The following is an 8,494-nucleotide window of genomic DNA, read 5'->3' as shown; positions in this document are numbered from 1 at the left end:
TGTGTGTGTTGTCTGTCTCTGTGTGTGTGTTGTCTGTCTCTGTGTGTGTGTTGTCTGTGTCTGTGTGTGTGTTGTCTGTGTCTGTGTGTGTGTTGTCTGTGTCTGTGTGTGTGTTGTCTGTGTCTGTGTGTGTTGTCTGTGTCTGTGTGTGTTGTCTGTGTCTGTGTGTGTTGTCTGTGTCTGTGTGTGTTGTCTGTGTCTGTGTGTGTTGTCTGTGTCTCTGTGTGTGTGTTGTCTGTGTCTGTGTGTGTGTTGTCTGTGTCTCTGTGTGTGTGTTGTCTGTGTCTCTGTGTGTGTTGTCTGTGTGTGTGTTGTCTGTGTCTCTGTGTGTGTGTTGTCTGTGTCTGTGTGTGTGTTGTCTGTGTGTGTGTTGTCTGTGTGTGTGTTGTCTGTGTCTCTGTGTGTTGTCTGTGTCTCTGTGTGTGTGTTGTCTGTCTCTGTGTGTTGTCTGTCTCTGTGTTGTCTGTGTCTGTCTGTGTGTGTGTTGTCTGTGTCTGTGTGTGTGTTGTCTGTGTGTCTGTGTGTGTGTTGTCTGTGTGTCTGTGTGTGTGTTGTCTGTGTCTCTGTGTGTGTGTTGTCTGTGTCTGTGTGTGTGTTGTCTGTGTCTGTGTGTGTGTGTGTTGTCTGTGTCTCTGTGTGTGTGTTGTCTGTGTCTCTGTGTGTGTGTTGTCTGTGTCTCTGTGTGTGTTGCCTGTGTCTCTGTGTGTGTGTTGTCTGTGTCTGTGTGTGTGTTGTCTGTGTCTGTGTGTGTGTTGTCTGTGTCTCTGTGTGTGTGTTGTCTGTGTCTGTGTGTGTGTTGTCTGTGTCTGTGTGTGTGTTGTCTGTGTCTGTGTGTGTGTTGTCTGTGTCTGTGTGTGTGTGTGTGTTGTCTGTGTCTGTGTGTGTGTGTGTTGTCTGTGTCTGTGTGTGTGTGTGTTGTCTGTGTCTGTGTGTGTGTGTGTTGTCTGTGTCTGTGTGTGTGTGTTGTCTGTGTCTCTGTGTGTTGTCTGTGTCTCTGTGTGTGTGTTGTCTGTGTCTCTGTGTGTGTGTTGTCTGTGTCTGTGTGTGTGTTGTCTGTGTCTCTGTGTGTGTGTTGTCTGTGTCTGTGTGTGTGTTGTCTGTGTCTGTGTGTGTGTTGTCTGTGTCTCTGTGTGTGTTGTCTGTGTCTGTGTGTGTGTTGTCTGTCTCTGTGTGTGTGTTGTCTGTGTCTCTGTGTGTGTGTTGTCTGTGTCTCTGTGTGTGTGTTGTCTGTGTCTGTGTGTGTGTTGTCTGTGTCTGTGTGTGTTGTCTGTGTCTGTGTGTGTGTTGTCTGTGTCTGTGTGTGTGTGTGTTGTCTGTGTCTGTGTGTGTGTGTGTTGTCTGTGTCTGTGTGTGTGTGTGTGTTGTCTGTGTCTGTGTGTGTGTGTTGTCTGTGTCTCTGTGTGTGTTGTCTGTGTCTCTGTGTGTGTGTTGTCTGTGTCTGTGTGTGTGTTGTCTGTGTCTGTGTGTGTGTTGTCTGTGTGTCTGTGTGTGTGTTGTCTGTGTCTCTGTGTGTGTGTTGTCTGTGTCTCTGTGTGTGTGTTGTCTGTGTCTCTGTGTGTGTGTTGTCTGTCTCTGTGTGTGTGTTGTGTGTGTCTCTGTGTGTGTGTTGTGTGTCTCTGTGTGTGTGTTGTCTGTCTCTGTGTGTGTGTTGTCTGTGTCTGTGTGTGTTGTCTGTGTCTGTGTGTGTGTGTTGTCTGTGTCTCTGTGTGTGTTGTCTGTGTCTCTGTGTGTGTGTTGTCTGTGTCTGTGTGTTGTCTGTGTCTGTGTGTTGTCTGTGTCTGTGTGTTGTCTGTGTCTGTGTGTGTGTGTGTGTGTGTGTGTGTGTTGTCTGTGTCTCTGTGTGTGTGTTGTCTGTGTCTGTGTGTGTGTTGTCTGTGTCTGTGTGTGTGTTGTCTGTGTCTCTGTGTGTGTGTTGTCTGTGTCTCTGTGTGTTGTCTGTGTGTGTGTTGTCTGTGTCTCTGTGTGTGTTGTCTGTGTCTCTGTGTGTGTTGTCTGTGTCTGTGTGTGTGTTGTCTGTGTCTGTGTGTGTGTTGTCTGTGTCTGTGTGTGTGTGTGTTGTCTGTGTCTCTGTGTGTGTGTTGTCTGTGTCTCTGTGTGTGTGTTGTCTGTGTCTCTGTGTGTGTTGTCTGTGTCTGTGTGTGTGTTGTCTGTGTCTGTGTGTGTGTTGTCTGTGTCTGTGTGTGTGTTGTCTGTGTCTCTGTGTGTGTGTTGTCTGTGTCTCTGTGTGTGTGTTGTCTGTGTCTCTGTGTGTGTTGTCTGTGTCTGTGTGTGTGTTGTCTGTGTCTCTGTGTGTGTTGTCTGTGTCTGTGTGTGTGTTGTCTGTGTCTCTGTGTGTGGTGTCTGTGTGTGTGTTGTCTGTGTCTGTGTGTGTGTTGTCTGTGTCTCTGTGTGTGTTGTCTGTGTCTCTGTGTGTGTTGTCTGTGTCTCTGTGTGTGTTGTCTGTGTCTGTGTGTGTGTGTTGTCTGTGTCTCTGTGTGTGTGTTGTCTGTGTCTCTGTGTGTTGTCTGTGTCTGTGTGTGTGTTGTCTGTGTCTGTGTGTGTGTTGTCTGTGTCTGTGTGTGTGTTGTCTGTGTCTGTGTGTGTGTTGTCTGTGTCTGTGTGTGTGTTGTCTGTGTCTGTGTGTGTTGTCTGTGTCTGTGTGTGTGTGTGTGTTGTCTGTGTGGTCTGTGTCTCTGTGTGTGTTGTCTGTGTCTCTGTGTGTGTGTTGTCTGTGTCTCTGTGTGTGTGTTGTCTGTGTCTGTGTGTGTGTTGTCTGTGTCTGTGTGTGTGTTGTCTGTGTCTGTGTGTGTTGTGTGTGTCTGTGTGTGTGTTGTCTGTGTCTCTGTGTGTGTGTTGTCTGTGTCTCTGTGTGTGGTGTCTGTGTGTGTGTTGTCTGTGTCTGTGTGTGTGTTGTCTGTGTCTGTGTGTGTGTTGTCTGTGTCTCTGTGTGTGTTGTCTGTGTCTGTGTGTGTGTGTGTTGTCTGTGTCTCTGTGTGTGTGTTGTCTGTGTCTCTGTGTGTGTGTTGTCTGTGTCTCTGTGTGTTGTCTGTGTCTGTGTGTGTGTTGTCTGTGTGTGTGTTGTCTGTGTCTGTGTGTGTGTTGTCTGTGTCTGTGTGTGTGTTGTCTGTGTCTGTGTGTGTGTTGTCTGTGTCTGTGTGTGTGTTGTCTGTGTCTGTGTGTGTTGTCTGTGTGTGTGTGTGTGTTGTCTGTGTGTGTGTGTGTGTGTGTGTGTTGTCTGTGTCTCTGTGTGTGTTGTCTGTGTCTCTGTGTGTGTGTTGTCTGTGTCTCTGTGTGTGTGTTGTCTGTGTCTCTGTGTGTGTGTTGTCTGTGTCTCTGTGTGTGTGTTGTCTGTGTCTGTGTGTGTGTTGTCTGTGTCTGTGTGTGTGTTGTCTGTGTCTGTGTGTGTGTTGTCTGTGTCTGTGTGTGTGTTGTCTGTGTCTGTGTGTGTGTTGTCTGTGTCTGTGTGTGTTGTGTGTGTCTGTGTGTGTGTTGTCTGTGTCTCTGTGTGTGTGTTGTCTGTGTCTGTGTGTGTTGTCTGTGTCTGTGTGTGTTGTCTGTGTGTGTTGTCTGTGTGTGTTGTCTGTGTCTGTGTGTGTTGTCTGTGTCTGTGTGTGTTGTCTGTGTGTGTTGTCTGTGTCTGTGTGTGTGTGTTGTCTGTGTCTGTGTGTGTGTTGTCTGTGTCTGTGTGTGTGTGTGTTGTCTGTGTCTCTGTGTGTTGTCTGTGTCTCTGTGTGTGTTGTCTGTGTCTGTGTGTGTGTTGTCTGTGTCTGTGTGTGTGTTGTCTGTGTCTCTGTGTGTTGTCTGTGTCTGTGTGTGTGTTGTGTGTGTCTCTGTGTGTGTGTTGTCTGTGTCTCTGTGTGTGTTGTCTGTGTCTCTGTGTGTGTGTTGTCTGTGTCTCTGTGTGTGTTGTCTGTGTCTGTGTTGTCTGTGTCTCTGTGTGTGTGTTGTCTGTGTCTGTGTGTGTTGTCTGTGTCTGTGTGTGTTGTCTGTGTCTGTGTGTGTGTGTTGTGTGTTTCTCTGTGTGTGTGTTGTCTGTGTCTGTGTGTGTTGTCTGTGTCTGTGTGTGTTGTCTGTGTCTCTGTGTGTGTTGTCTGTGTGTGTGTGTGTGTGTGTGTTGTCTGTGTCTCTGTGTGTTGTCTGTGTCTGTGTGTGTGTTGTGTGTGTCTCTGTGTGTGTGTTGTCTGTGTCTCTGTGTGTGTTGTCTGTGTCTCTGTGTGTGTGTTGTCTGTGTCTCTGTGTGTGTTGTCTGTGTCTGTGTTGTCTGTGTCTCTGTGTGTGTGTTGTCTGTGTCTGTGTGTGTTGTCTGTGTCTGTGTGTGTTGTCTGTGTCTGTGTGTGTGTGTTGTGTGTTTCTCTGTGTGTGTGTTGTCTGTGTCTGTGTGTGTTGTCTGTGTCTGTGTGTGTTGTCTGTGTCTCTGTGTGTGTTGTCTGTGTGTGTGTGTGTGTGTGTGTTTTCTGTGTCTCTGTGTGTGTTGTCTGTGTCTCTGTGTGTGTGTTGTCTGTGTCTGTGTGTGTGTGTTGTCTGTGTCTCTGTGTGTGTTGTCTGTGTCTGTGTGTGTGTTGTCTGTGTCTGTGTGTGTGTTGTCTGTGTCTCTGTGTGTGTGTTGTCTGTGTCTCTGTGTGTGTGTTGTCTGTGTCTCTGTGTGTGTGTTGTCTGTGTCTCTGTGTGTGTTGTCTGTGTCTGTGTGTGTGTTGTCTGTGTCTCTGTGTGTGTGTGTTGTCTGTGTCTCTGTGTGTGTTGTCTGTGTGTGTGTTGTCTGTGTGTGTGTGTGTGTTGTCTGTGTCTCTGTGTGTGTTGTCTGTGTCTCTGTGTGTGTGTTGTCTGTGTCTCTGTGTGTGTGTTGTCTGTGTCTGTGTGTGTGTTGTCTGTGTCTGTGTGTGTGTTGTCTGTGTCTGTGTGTGTGTTGTCTGTGTCTGTGTGTGTGTTGTCTGTGTCTGTGTGTGTGTTGTCTGTGTCTGTGTGTGTGTTGTCTGTGTCTGTGTGTGTTGTCTGTGTCTGTGTGTGTTGTCTGTGTCTCTGTGTGTGTGTTGTCTGTGTCTGTGTGTGTTGTCTGTCTGTGTGTGTTGTCTGTGTCTGTGTGTGTGTTGTCTGTGTGTGTTGTCTGTGTCTGTGTGTGTGTGTGTTGTCTGTGTGTGTTGTCTGTGTCTGTGTGTGTGTGTGTTGTCTGTGTGTGTTGTCTGTGTCTGTGTGTGTGTGTGTTGTCTGTGTGTGTGTGTGTTGTCTGTGTCTGTGTGTGTGTTGTCTGTGTCTGTGTGTGTGTTGTCTGTGTCTGTGTGTGTGTTGTCTGTGTCTCTGTGTGTGTGTTGTCTGTGTCTGTGTGTGTTGTCTGTGTCTGTGTGTGTGTGTGTTGTGTGTGTCTCTGTGTGTGTTGTCTGTGTCTCTGTGTGTGTTGTCTGTGTCTGTGTGTGTGTGTTGTCTGTGTCTGTGTGTGTTGTCTGTGTGTCTGTGTGTGTGTTGTCTGTGTGTCTGTGTGTGTGTTGTCTGTGTCTGTGTGTGTGTTGTCTGTGTCTGTGTGTGTGTTGTCTGTGTCTCTGTGTGTTGTCTGTGTCTGTGTGTGTGTTGTCTGTGTCTGTGTGTGTGTTGTCTGTGTCTGTGTGTGTGTTGTCTGTGTCTGTGTGTGTGTTGTCTGTGTCTCTGTGTGTGTGTTGTCTGTGTCTCTGTGTGTTGTCTGTGTCTCTGTGTGTGTTGTCTGTGTCTGTGTGTGTGTGTTGTGTGTGTCTCTGTGTGTCTCTGTGTGTGTGTTGTCTGTGTCTGTGTGTGTTGTCTGTGTCTGTGTGTGTGTGTTGTCTGTGTCTGTGTGTGTGTGTTGTCTGTGTCTCTGTGTGTGTTGTCTGTGTCTCTGTGTGTGTGTTGTCTGTGTCTGTGTGTGTGTGTTGTCTGTGTCTGTGTGTGTTGTCTGTGTGTCTGTGTGTGTGTTGTCTGTGTGTCTGTGTGTGTGTTGTCTGTGTGTCTGTGTGTTGTCTGTGTCTCTGTGTGTGTGTTGTCTGTGTCTGTGTGTGTGTTGTCTGTGTCTGTGTGTGTGTTGTCTGTGTCTCTGTGTGTGTTGTCTGTGTCTCTGTGTGTTGTCTGTGTCTGTGTGTGTGTTGTCTGTGTCTGTGTGTGTGTTGTCTGTGTCTGTGTGTGTGTTGTCTGTGTCTGTGTGTGTGTTGTCTGTGTCTCTGTGTGTTGTCTGTGTCTCTGTGTGTGTTGTCTGTGTCTGTGTCTCTGTGTTGTCTGTGTCTCTGTGTGTGTGTTGTCTGTGTCTGTGTGTGTGTTGTCTGTGTCTCTGTGTGTGTTGTCTGTGTCTCTGTGTGTTGTCTCTGTGTGTTGTCTCTGTGTGTGTGTGTTGTCTCTCTGTGTGTGTGTTGTCTCTGTGTGTGTGTTGTCTGTGTCTCTGTGTGTGTTGTCTGTGTCTCTGTGTGTGTTGTCTGTGTCTCTGTGTGTGTTGTCTGTGTCTCTGTGTGTGTGTTGTCTCTGTGTGTGTGTTGTCTGTGTGTGTGTGTTGTCTGTGTGTGTGTTGTCTGTGTCTCTGTGTGTTGTCTGTGTCTGTGTGTGTGTTGTCTGTGTCTGTGTGTGTGTTGTCTGTGTCTGTGTGTGTGTTGTCTGTGTCTGTGTGTGTGTTGTCTGTGTCTGTGTGTGTGTTGTCTGTGTCTGTGTGTGTTGTCTGTGTCTGTGTGTGTGTGTGTTGTCTGTGTGTGTGTGTGTTGTCTGTGTGTCTGTGTGTGTGTTGTCTGTGTCTGTGTGTGTGTTGTCTGTGTCTGTGTGTTGTCTGTGTCTGTGTGTGTTGTCTGTGTCTGTGTGTGTGTGTGTTGTCTGTGTGTGTGTGTGTTGTCTGTGTCTCTGTGTGTGTGTTGTCTGTGTCTCTGTGTGTGTGTTGTCTGTGTCTGTGTGTGTGTTGTCTGTGTCTGTGTGTGTGTTGTCTGTGTCTGTGTGTGTGTTGTCTGTGTCTGTGTGTGTTGTCTGTGTCTCTGTGTGTGTGTTGTCTGTGTCTGTGTGTGTTGTCTGTCTGTGTGTGTTGTCTGTGTCTGTGTGTGTGTGTTGTCTGTGTCTGTGTGTGTGTTGTCTGTGTCTGTGTGTGTGTTGTCTGTGTCTCTGTGTGTGTTGTCTGTGTCTGTGTGTGTGTTGTCTGTGTCTCTGTGTGTGTGTTGTCTGTGTCTGTGTGTGTTGTCTGTGTCTGTGTGTGTGTGTGTTGTGTGTGTCTGTGTTGTGTGTGTCTCTGTGTGTGTGTTGTCTGTGTCTCTGTGTGTGTGTTGTCTGTGTGTGTGTGTTGTCTGTGTCTCTGTGTGTGTGTTGTCTGTGTCTGTGTGTGTGTTGTCTGTGTCTCTGTGTGTGTGTTGTCTGTGTCTGTGTGTGTGTGTTGTCTGTGTCTGTGTGTGTTGTCTGTGTCTGTGTGTGTGTGTTGTGTGTGTCTCTGTGTGTGTGTTGTCTGTGTCTGTGTGTGTTGTCTGTGTCTGTGTGTGTGTGTGTTGTCTGTGTCTCTGTGTGTGTTGTCTGTGTCTCTGTGTGTGTGTTGTCTGTGTCTGTGTGTGTGTTGTCTGTGTCTGTGTGTGTGTTGTCTGTGTCTGTGTGTGTTGTCTGTGTGTCTGTGTGTGTGTTGTCTGTGTGTCTGTGTGTGTGTTGTCTGTGTCTCTGTGTGTGTGTTGTCTGTGTCTGTGTGTGTGTTGTCTGTGTCTGTGTGTGTGTTGTCTGTGTCTCTCTGTGTGTGTTGTCTGTGTCTCTGTGTGTTGTCTGTGTCTGTGTGTGTGTGTGTGTTGTCTGTGTCTGTGTGTGTGTGTGTGTTGTCTGTGTCTGTGTGTGTGTTGTCTGTGTCTGTGTGTGTGTTGTCTGTGTCTGTGTGTGTGTTGTCTGTGTCTGTGTGTGTGTTGTCTGTGTCTCTGTGTGTGTGTTGTCTGTGTCTCTGTGTGTGTGTTGTCTGTGTCTCTGTGTGTTGTCTGTGTCTCTGTGTGTGTTGTCTGTGTCTGTGTCTCTGTGTTGTCTGTGTCTCTGTGTGTGTGTTGTCTGTGTCTCTGTGTGTGTTGTCTGTGTCTGTGTGTGTGTGTTGTCTGTGTCTCTGTGTGTGTTGTCTGTGTCTCTGTGTGTTGTCTCTGTGTGTTGTCTCTGTGTGTGTGTGTTGTCTCTCTGTGTGTGTGTTGTCTCTGTGTGTGTTGTCTGTGTCTCTGTGTGTGTTGTCTGTGTCTCTGTGTGTGTTGTCTGTGTCTCTGTGTGTGTGTTGTCTCTGTGTGTGTGTTGTCTCTGTGTGTGTGTTGTCTGTGTCTCTGTGTGTGTCTGTGTGTGTTGCCTGTGTGTGTCTGTGTGTGTTGCCTGTGTGTGTCTGTGTGTGTGTGCGTGCGTTTGTCTGTGTGTGTGTGTGCGTGCGTGTGTGGTGTCTGTGTCTCTGTGTCTGTGTGTGTGTGTGTGTGTGTGTGTGTTTTCTGTGTCTCTGTGTGTGTGTTGTCTGTGTCTGTGTGTGTGTTGTCTGTCTCTGTGTGTGTGTTGTCTGTGTCTGTGTGTGTTGTCTGTGTCTGTGTCTGTGTGTGTGTGTGTTGTGTGTGTCTCT

At 47.7% G+C, this 8,494-nt stretch overlaps 1 protein-coding gene across 1 annotated transcript in view; it reads left to right on the top strand.

Annotated features, from left to right (window-relative positions):
• Positions 1-8,494, top strand: part of igf1ra (insulin-like growth factor 1a receptor) — a 301,340-nt gene that overhangs the window by 7,310 nt on the left and 285,536 nt on the right.

The sequence above is a fragment of the Stegostoma tigrinum genome, chromosome 36, assembly GCF_030684315.1.
Source record: "Stegostoma tigrinum isolate sSteTig4 chromosome 36, sSteTig4.hap1, whole genome shotgun sequence".
Lineage (NCBI taxonomy): Eukaryota > Metazoa > Chordata > Chondrichthyes > Orectolobiformes > Stegostomatidae > Stegostoma > Stegostoma tigrinum.
This window is presented reverse-complemented; position numbering and strand designations above follow the sequence as displayed.